The sequence below is a fragment of the Oncorhynchus gorbuscha genome, unplaced genomic scaffold (assembly GCF_021184085.1).
Source record: "Oncorhynchus gorbuscha isolate QuinsamMale2020 ecotype Even-year unplaced genomic scaffold, OgorEven_v1.0 Un_scaffold_1253, whole genome shotgun sequence".
Lineage (NCBI taxonomy): Eukaryota > Metazoa > Chordata > Actinopteri > Salmoniformes > Salmonidae > Oncorhynchus > Oncorhynchus gorbuscha.
In genome coordinates, this window is record NW_025746085.1 from 164997 (window position 1) to 175233 (window position 10237).

Here is a 10237-nt window from a genome sequence, read left to right on the forward strand (position 1 = left end):
TGCATTGTCGGAACTAGAAGCACAAGCATTTCGCTACACTCGCATTAACATCTGCTAACCATGTGTATGTGACAAATAAAATTTGATTTGATTTGATTTGAATGGCTAACGTGTCTGACTACGGATCAGAAGATTCTAGGTTCGACTCCTGGCTGGCTCAATACTTTGTTTAATTGACTGAAATCAAGCTGGGAATGATACTGTATACCTTTCAGTGCTTCTGGCTGTTCTCACTTCAAACACATTTTAGACAGATTTCATCTGGACATTCCCCAACATCTCTGAGAAGAAAGATGTAGTTTTTGAATCCAACAGGCATGATGTCAACATTTAAAGATTTGTCTGTGATGTGTATTTTAAGTATATGTCTTCCCATATGGTCTAGCGGTTAGGATTCCTGGTTTTCACCCAGGTGGCCCAGGTTCAACTCCCGGTATGGGAAAGAATATATTTTCGTAGGGTATCCACTTGTGTAACAACAGATGCTTTTAAATCCAACAGGCATAATGTCAACATTTAAAGATTTGTCTGTGATGTGTATTTTAAGTATGTGTCTTCCCATATGGTCTAGCAGTTAGGATTCCTGGTTTTCACCCAGGTTGCCTGGGTTCAACTCCCGGTATGGGAAAGAATATCTTGTCGTTAGGTACGCACTTGTGTAACAACAGATGCAGCAGTTTCTCACAACACAACAATATTCGATCAGGAAATGTGACATGTTATGTAGATTCAAATTATACAATGCTTTTTAAACGTTAAATACACTTCATGGTTGCATTTCTTGCTCTGCAGTAAAATTCATGCAACAACAGGAGGATCAAATTAAGATATGCATCTGAAACAGAAAACCAAGGAACCTTGTTGTTGACAGACGCTATGACTGTGTACATTTGTCTAGCTGTGACCTGACATCGGCTTAGACGTGGTGCCAGTGAGGGTAGGCAACAACATCTCCTCCCCGCTGATCCTCAACACGGGGCCCCACAAGGGTGCGTTCTGAGCCCTCTCCTGTACTCCCTGTTCACCCACGACTGCGTGGCCACGCACGCTCCAACTCAATCATCAAGTTTGCGGACGACACAACAGTGGTAGGCTTGATTACCAACAACGACGAGACGGCCTACAGGGAGGAGGTGAGGGCCCTCGGAGTGTGGTATCAGGAAAATAACCTCACACTCAACGTCAACAAAACTAAGGAGATGATTGTGGACTTCAGGAAACAGCAGAGGGAACACCCCCTATCCACATCGATGGAACAGTAGTGGAGAGGGTAGCTAGTTTTAAGTTCCTCGGCATACACATCACAGACAAACTGAATTGGTCCACTCACACTGACAACGTCGTGAAGAAGGCGCAGCAGCGCCTATTCAACCTCAGGAGGCTGAAGAAATTCAGCTTGTCACCAAAAGCACTCACAAACTTCTACAGATGCACAATCGAGAGCATCCTGGCGGGCTGTATCGCCGCCTGGTACGGCAACTACTCCGCCCTCAACCGTAAGGCTCTCCAGAGGGTAGTGAGGACTGCACAACGCATCACCGGGGCAAACTACCTGCCCTCCAGGACACCTACACCACCCGTTGTTACAGGAAGGCCATAAAGATCATCAAGGACATCAACCACCCGAACCACTGCCTGTTCACCCCGCTATCATCCAGAAGGCGAGGTCAGTACAGGTGCATCAAAGCTGGGACCGAGAGACTGAAAAACAGCTTCTATCTCAAGGCCATCAGACTGTTAAACAGCCACCACTAACATTGAGTGGCTGCTGCCAACACACTGTCATTGACACTGACCCAACTCCAGCCATTTTAATAATGGGAATTGATGGGAAATGATGTAAATATATCACTAGCCACTTTAAACAATGCTACCTTATATAATGTTACTTACCCTACATTATTCATCTCATATGCATATGTATATACTGTACTCTACATCATCGACTGCATCCTTATGTAACACATGTATCACTAGCCACTTTAACTATGCCACTTTGTTTACTTTGTCTACACACTCATCTCATATGTATATACTGTACTCGATACCATCTACTGTATGCTGCTCTGTACCATCACTCATTCATATATCCTTATGTACATGTTCCTTATCCCCTTACACTGTGTATAAGACAGTAGTTTTGGAATTGTTAGTTAGATTACTTGTTGGTTATCACTGCATTGTCGGAACTAGAAGCACAAGCATTTCGCTACACTCGCATTAACATCTGCTAACCATGTGTATGTGACAAATAAAATTTGATTTGATTTGATTTGAATGGCTAACGTGTCTGACTACGGATCAGAAGATTCTAGGTTCGACTCCTGGCTGGCTCAATACTTTGTTTAATTGACTGAAATCAAGCTGGGAATGATACTGTATACCTTTCAGTGCTTCTGGCTGTTCTCACTTCAAACACATTTTAGACAGATTTCATCTGGACATTCCCCAACATCTCTGAGAAAAAAAGATGTAGTTTTTGAATCCAACAGGCATGATGTCAACATTTAAAGATTTGTCTGTGATGTGTATTTTAAGTATATGTCTTCCCATATGGTCTAGCGGTTAGGATTCCTGGTTTTCACCCAGGTGGCCCAGGTTCAACTCCCGGTATGGGAAAGAATATATTTTCGTAGGGTATCCACTTGTGTAACAACAGATGCTTTTAAATCCAACAGGCATAATGTCAACATTTAAAGATTTGTCTGTGATGTGTATTTTAAGTATGTGTCTTCCCATATGGTCTAGCAGTTAGGATTCCTGGTTTTCACCCAGGTTGCCTGGGTTCAACTCCCGGTATGGGAAAGAATATCTTGTCGTTAGGTACGCACTTGTGTAACAACAGATGCAGCAGTTTCTCACAACACAACAATATTCGATCAGGAAATGTGACATGTTATGTAGATTCAAATTATACAATGCTTTTAAACGTTAAATACACTTCATGGTTGCATTTCTTGCTCTGCAGTAAAATTCATGCAACAACAGGAGGATCAAATTAAGATATGCATCTGAAACAGAAAACCAAGGAACCTTGTTGTTGACAGACGCTATGACTGTGTACATTTGTCTAGCTGTGACCTGACATCGGCTTAGACGTGGTGCCAGTGAGGGTAGGCAACAACATCTCCTCCCCGCTGATCCTCAACACGGGGGCCCCACAAGGGTGCGTTCTGAGCCCTCTCCTGTACTCCCTGTTCACCCACGACTGCGTGGCCACGCACGCCTCCAACTCAATCATCAAGTTTGCGGACGACACAACAGTGGTAGGCTTGATTACCAACAACGACGAGACGGCCTACAGGGAGGAGGTGAGGGCCCTCGGAGTGTGGTATCAGGAAAATAACCTCACACTCAACGTCAACAAAACTAAGGAGATGATTGTGGACTTCAGGAAACAGCAGAGGGAACACCCCCTATCCACATCGATGGAACAGTAGTGGAGAGGGTAGCTAGTTTTAAGTTCCTCGGCATACACATCACAGACAAACTGAATTGGTCCACTCACACTGACAACGTCGTGAAGAAGGCGCAGCAGCGCCTATTCAACCTCAGGAGGCTGAAGAAATTCAGCTTGTCACCAAAAGCACTCACAAACTTCTACAGATGCACAATCGAGAGCATCCTGGCGGGCTGTATCGCCGCCTGGTACGGCAACTACTCCGCCCTCAACCGTAAGGCTCTCCAGAGGGTAGTGAGGACTGCACAACGCATCACCGGGGGCAAACTACCTGCCCTCCAGGACACCTACACCACCCGTTGTTACAGGAAGGCCATAAAGATCATCAAGGACATCAACCACCCGAACCACTGCCTGTTCACCCCGCTATCATCCAGAAGGCGAGGTCAGTACAGGTGCATCAAAGCTGGGACCGAGAGACTGAAAAACAGCTTCTATCTCAAGGCCATCAGACTGTTAAACAGCCACCACTAACATTGAGTGGCTGCTGCCAACACACTGTCATTGACACTGACCCAACTCCAGCCATTTTAATAATGGGAATTGATGGGAAATGATGTAAATATATCACTAGCCACTTTAAACAATGCTACCTTATATAATGTTACTTACCCTACATTATTCATCTCATATGCATATGTATATACTGTACTCTACATCATCGACTGCATCCTTATGTAACACATGTATCACTAGCCACTTTAACTATGCCACTTTGTTTACTTTGTCTACACACTCATCTCATATGTATATACTGTACTCGATACCATCTACTGTATGCTGCTCTGTACCATCACTCATTCATAAGAGCGTCTGCTAAATGACTTAAATGTAAATGTAAATGTAAATATATCCTTATGTACATGTTCCTTATCCCCTTACACTGTGTATAAGACAGTAGTTTTGGAATTGTTAGTTAGATTACTTGTTGGTTATCACTGCATTGTCGGAACTAGAAGCACAAGCATTTCGCTACACTCGCATTAACATCTGCTAACCATGTGTATGTGACAAATAAAATTTGATTTGATTTGATTTGAATGGATAACGTGTCTGACTACGGATCAGAAGATTCTAGGTTCGACTCCTGGCTGGCTCAATACTTTGTTTAATTGACTGAAATCAAGCAGGGAATGATACTGTATTAAAAAAAGATGTAGCTTTTAAATCAAACAGGCATAATGTCAACATTTAAAGATTTGTCTGTGATGTGTATTTTAAGTATTTTGTCTTCCCATATGGTCTAGCGGTTAGGATTCCTGGTTTTCACCCAGGTGTCCTGGGTTCAACTCCCGGTATGGGAAAGGATATCTTGTCATTAGGTACCCACTTGTGTAACAACAGATGCAGCAGTTTCTCACAACACAACAATATTCCCTCAGCAACAGGAAATGTGACTTGTTATGTAGATTAAAATTATACAAGGCTTTTTAAACGTTGAATACACTTCATGGCTGCATTTCTTGCTCTGCAGTAAAATTCATGCAACAACAGGAGGATCAAATTAACATATGCATCTGAAACAGAAAACCAAGGAACCTTGTTGTTGACAGACGCTATGACTGTGTACACTGGTCTAGCTGTGACCTGACTTAAGCTTAGACATGGGGCCAGTGGCGCAATGGATAACGTGTCTGAATACGGATAAGAAGATTCTAGTTTTGACTCCTGGCTGGCTCAATACTTTGTTTAATCGACTGAAATCAAGCTGGGAATTATACTGTATACCTTTCAGTGCTTCTCGCTGTTCTCACTTCAAACACATTTTAGACAGATTTCATCTGGACATTCCCCAACATCTCTGAGAAAAAAAAGATGTCGCTTTTAAATCCAACAGGCATAATGTCAACATTTAAAGATTTGTCTGTGATGTATATTTTAAGTGTGTCTTCCCATATGTTCTAGCGGTTAGGATTCCTGGTTTTCACCCAGGTGGCCCGGGTTCAACTCCCGGTATGGGAAAGAATATATTTTCGTTAGGTACCCACTTGTGTAACAACAGATGCAGCAGTTTCTCACAACACAACAAGATTCCCTCAGCAACAGGAAATGTGACTTGTTATGTAGATTCAAATTATACAAAGCTTTTTAAAAGTTGAATAAACTTCATGGCTGGATTTCTTGTTCTGCAGTAAAATTCATGCAACAACAGGAGGATCAAATTAAGATATGCATCTGAAACAGAAAACCAAGGAACCTTGTTATTGACAGATGCCATGACTGTGTACACTGGTCTAGCTGTGACCTGATGTCAGCTTAGACGTGGTGCCAGTGGCGAAATGGATAACGTGTCTGACTACGGATCACAAGATTCTAGGTTCGACTCCTGGCTGGCTCAATACTTTATTTAATTGACTGAAATCAAGCTGGGAATGATACTGTATACAGGCATAATGTCAACATTTAAAGATTTCACTGTGATGTATATTTTAAGTATGTTTCTTCCCATATGGTCCAGCGGTAAGGATTCCTGGTTTTCACCCAGGTGGCCAGGTTTCAATTCCCGGTATGAGGTCTAGCTGTGACCTGACTTCAGCTTAGACGTGGGGCCAGTGGCGCAATGCATAATGTGTCTGACTACAGATCAGAAGATTCTAGGTTCGACTCCTGGCTGGGTCAATATTTTATTTAATTGACTGAAATCAAGCTGGGAATGATACTGTATAACTTTCAGTGCTTCTGGCTGTTCTCACTTCAAACACATTTTAGACGGATTTCATCTGGACATTCCCCAACATCTCTGAGAAGAAAGATGTAGTTTTTGAATCCAACAGGCATAATGTCAACATTTAAAGATTTGTCTGTGATGTGTATTTTAAGTATATGTCTTCCCATATGGTCTAAAAGTTAGGATTCCTGGTTTTCACCCAGGTGGCCTGGGTTCAACTCCAGGTATGGGAAAGAATATCTTTTCGTTAGGTACCCACTTGTGTAACAACAGATGCAGCAGTTTCACACAACAATATTCACTCAGCAACAGGAAATGTGACATGTTATGTAGATTCAAATTATATAAGTTTATTTAAACGTTGAATACACTTCATGGCTGCATTTCTTGCTCTGCAGTAAAATTCATGCAACAACAGGAGGATCAAATGAAGATATGCATCTGAAACAGAAAAAAAAGGAACCTTGTTGTTGACAGACGCCAAGACTGTGTACACTGGTCTAGCTGTGACCTGACTTCAGCTTAGACGTGGGGCCAGTGGCGCAATGGATAATGTGTCTGAATACGGATCAGAAGATTCTAGGTCGACTCCTGGCTGGCTCAATACTTTGTTTATTTGACTGAAATCAAGCAGGGAATGATACTGTATTAAAAAAGATGTAGCTTTTAAATCAAACAGGCATAATGTCAACATTTAAAGATTTGTCTGTGATGTGTATTTTAAGTATGTGTCTTCCCATATGGTCTAGCGGTTAGGATTCTGGTTTTCACCCAGGTGGCCCGTGTTCAACTTCCGGTATGGGAAAGAATAACTTGTCATTAGGGTACGCACTTGTGTAACAAGAGATGCAGTACTTTCACACAACACAACAATATTCACTCAGCAACAGGAAATGTGACATGTTATGTAGATTCATATTATATAACGTTTTTTAAACGTTGAATACACTTCATGGCTGCATTTCTTGCTCTGCAGTAAAATTCATGCAACAACAGGAGGATCAAATTAAGATATGCATCTGAAACAGAAAACCAAGGAACCTTTTTGTTGACAGACGCCATGACTGTGTACACTGTTCTAGCTGTGACCTGACTTCAGCTTAGACGTGTGGCCAGTGGCGCAATGGATAACGTTTCTGACTACGCATCAGAAGATTCTAGGTTCGACTCCTGGCAGGCTCAATACTTTATTTAATTGACTGAAATCAAGCTGGGAATGATACTGTATACCTTTCAGTGCTTCTGGCTGTTCTCACTTCAAACACATTTTAGACAGATTTCATCTGGACATTCCCCAACATCTCTGGCCGGGTTCAACTCCCGTATGGGAAAGAATATATTTTCTTTAGGTACCCACTTGTGTAACAACAGATGCAGCAGTTTCTCACAACACAACAATATTCCCTCAGCAACAGGAAATGTGACTTTTTATGTAGATTAAAATTATACAAGGCTTTTTAAACGTTGAATACACTTCATGGCTGCATTTCTTGCTCTGCAGTAAAATTCATGCAACAACAGGAGGATCAAATTAACATATGCATCTGAAACAGAAAACCAAGGAACCTTTTTTGTTGACAGACGCCATGACTGTGTACACTGTTCTAGCTGTGACCTGACTTCAACTTAGACGTGGGGCCAGTGGCGTAATGGATAATGTGTCTGACTATGGATCAGAAGATTCTAGGTTCGACTCCTGGCTGGCTCAATACTTTATTTAATTGACTGAAATCAAGCTGGGAATGATACTGTATACCTTTCAGTGCTTCTGGCTGTTCTCACTTCAAACACATTTTAGACAGATTTCATCTGGACATTCCCCAACATCTCTGAGAAAAAATATGTAGTTTTTGAATCCAACAGGCATAATATCAACATTTAAAGATTTGTCTGTGATGTGTATTTTAAGTATGTGTCTACCCATATGGTCTAGCGGTTAGGATTCCTGGTTTTCACCCAGGTGGCCCGGGTTCAACTCACGGTATGGGAAAGAATATATTTTCGTTAGGTACCCACTTGTGTAACAACAGATGCAGCAGTTTTCACACAACACAACAATATTCCCTCAGCAACAGGAAATGTGACTTGTTATGTAGATTCAAATTATACAAAGCTTTTTAAACGTTGAATACACTTCATGGCTGGATTTCTTGCTCTGCAGTAAAATTCATGCAACAACAGGAGGATCAAATTAAGATATGCATCTGAAACAGAAAACCAAGGAACCTTGTTGTTGAGAGACGCTATGACTGTGTACACTGGTCTAGCTGTGACCTGACTTCAGCTTAGACGTGGGGCCAGTGGCGCAATGGATAACGTGTCTGACTACGGATCAGAAGATTCTAGGTTCGACTCCTGGCTGGCTCAATACTTTATTTAATTGACTGAAATCAAGCTGGGAATGATACTGTATACCTTTCAGTGCTTCTGGCTGTTCTCACTTCAAACACATTTTAGACAGATTTCATCTGGACATTCCCCAACATCTCTGGCCGGGATCAACTCCCGGTATGGGAAAGAATATATTTTCTTTAGGTACCCACTTGTGTAACAACAGATGCAGCAGTTTCTCACAACACAACAATATTCCCTCAGCAACAGGAAAATGTGACTTGTTATGTAGATTAAAATTATACAAGGCTTTTTAAACGTTGAATACACTTCATGGCTGCATTTCTTGCTCTGCAGTAAATTCATGCAACAACAGGAGGATCAAATTAACATATGCATCTGAAACAGAAAACCAAGGAACCTTTTTGTTGACAGACGCCATGACTGTGTACACTGTTCTAGCTGTGACCTGACTTCAGCTTAGACGTGGGGCCAGTGGCGCAATGGATAACGTGTCTGACTACGGATCAGAAGATTCTAGGTTCGACTCTGGCTGGCTCAATACTTTATTTAATTGACTGAAATCAAGCAGGGAATGATACTGTATTAAAAAGATGTAGCTTTTAAATCAAACAGGCATAATGTCAACATTTAAAGATTTGTCTGTGATGTGTATTTTAAGTATTTTGTCTTCCCATATGGTCTAGCGGTTAGGATTCTTTTCAGGGATTCTGGTTTTCACCCAGGTGGCCAGGGTTCAACTCCCGGATGGGAAAGAATATCTTGTCGTTAGGTACGCACTTGTGTAACAACAGATGCAGAGTTTCTCACAACACAACAATATTCCTCAGCAACAGGAAATGTACATGTTATGTAGATTCAAATTATACAAAGCTTTTTAAACGTTGAATAAACTTCATGGCTGCATTTCTTGCTCTGCAGTAAAATTCATGCAACAACAGGAGGATCAAATTAAGACATGCATCTGAAACCAAAAACAAGGAGTAAGTATGTGTTTTCCCATATGGTCTAGCGGTTAGGATTCTGGTTTTCACCCAGGTGGCCAGGGTTCAACTCCCGGTATGGGAAAGATCATCTTATTGTTAGGTACCCACTTGTGTAACAACAGATTCAGCAGTTTCACACAACAAAACAATATTCTCTCAGCAACAGGAAATGTGACATGTTATGTATATACAAAGCTTTTTAAACGTTGAATAAACTTCATGGCTGGATTTCTTGCTCTGCAGTAAAATTCATGCAACAACAGGAGGATCAAATTAAGATATGCATCTGAAACAGAAAACCAAGGAACCTTGTTGTTGACAGACACTATGACTGTGTACACTGGTCTAGCTGTGACCTGACTTAAGCTTAGATGTAGGGCCAGTGGTGCTATGGATAAAGTTTCTGACTACGGATCAGAAGATTCTAGGTTCGACTCCTGGCTTGCTCAATAATTTGTTTAATTGACTGAAATCAAGCTGGGAATGATACTGTATACCTTTCAGTGCTTCTGGCTGTTCTCACTTCAAACACATTTTAGACGGATTCATCTGGACATTCCCCATCACCTCTGAGAAAAAAAATGTAGCTTTTGAATCCAACAGGCATAATGTCAACATTTAAAGATTTGTCTGTGATGTGTATTTTAATTATGTGTCTTCCCATATGGTCTAGTGGTTAGGATTCATGGTTTTCACCCAGGTGGCCGGGTTCACTCAGGTATGGGGAAGAATATCTTGTCGTTAGGTACTCACTTGTGTAACAACAGATGC

General features: G+C 41.5%; 2 non-coding genes across 2 annotated transcripts; both read left to right on the forward strand.

Moving 5' to 3' along the window:
- The first annotated feature begins 7763 nt into the window (after window positions 1-7763).
- trnah-aug lies at window positions 7764-7836 on the forward strand. Its single transcript has one exon. It is a non-coding gene; the product is annotated as a tRNA-His (tRNA).
- Window positions 7837-8422: 586 nt separating this feature from the next.
- On the forward strand, window positions 8423-8495 carry trnar-acg. The gene has a single exon. It is a non-coding gene; the product is annotated as a tRNA-Arg (tRNA).
- The last annotated feature ends 1742 nt before the right edge of the window (window positions 8496-10237 follow it).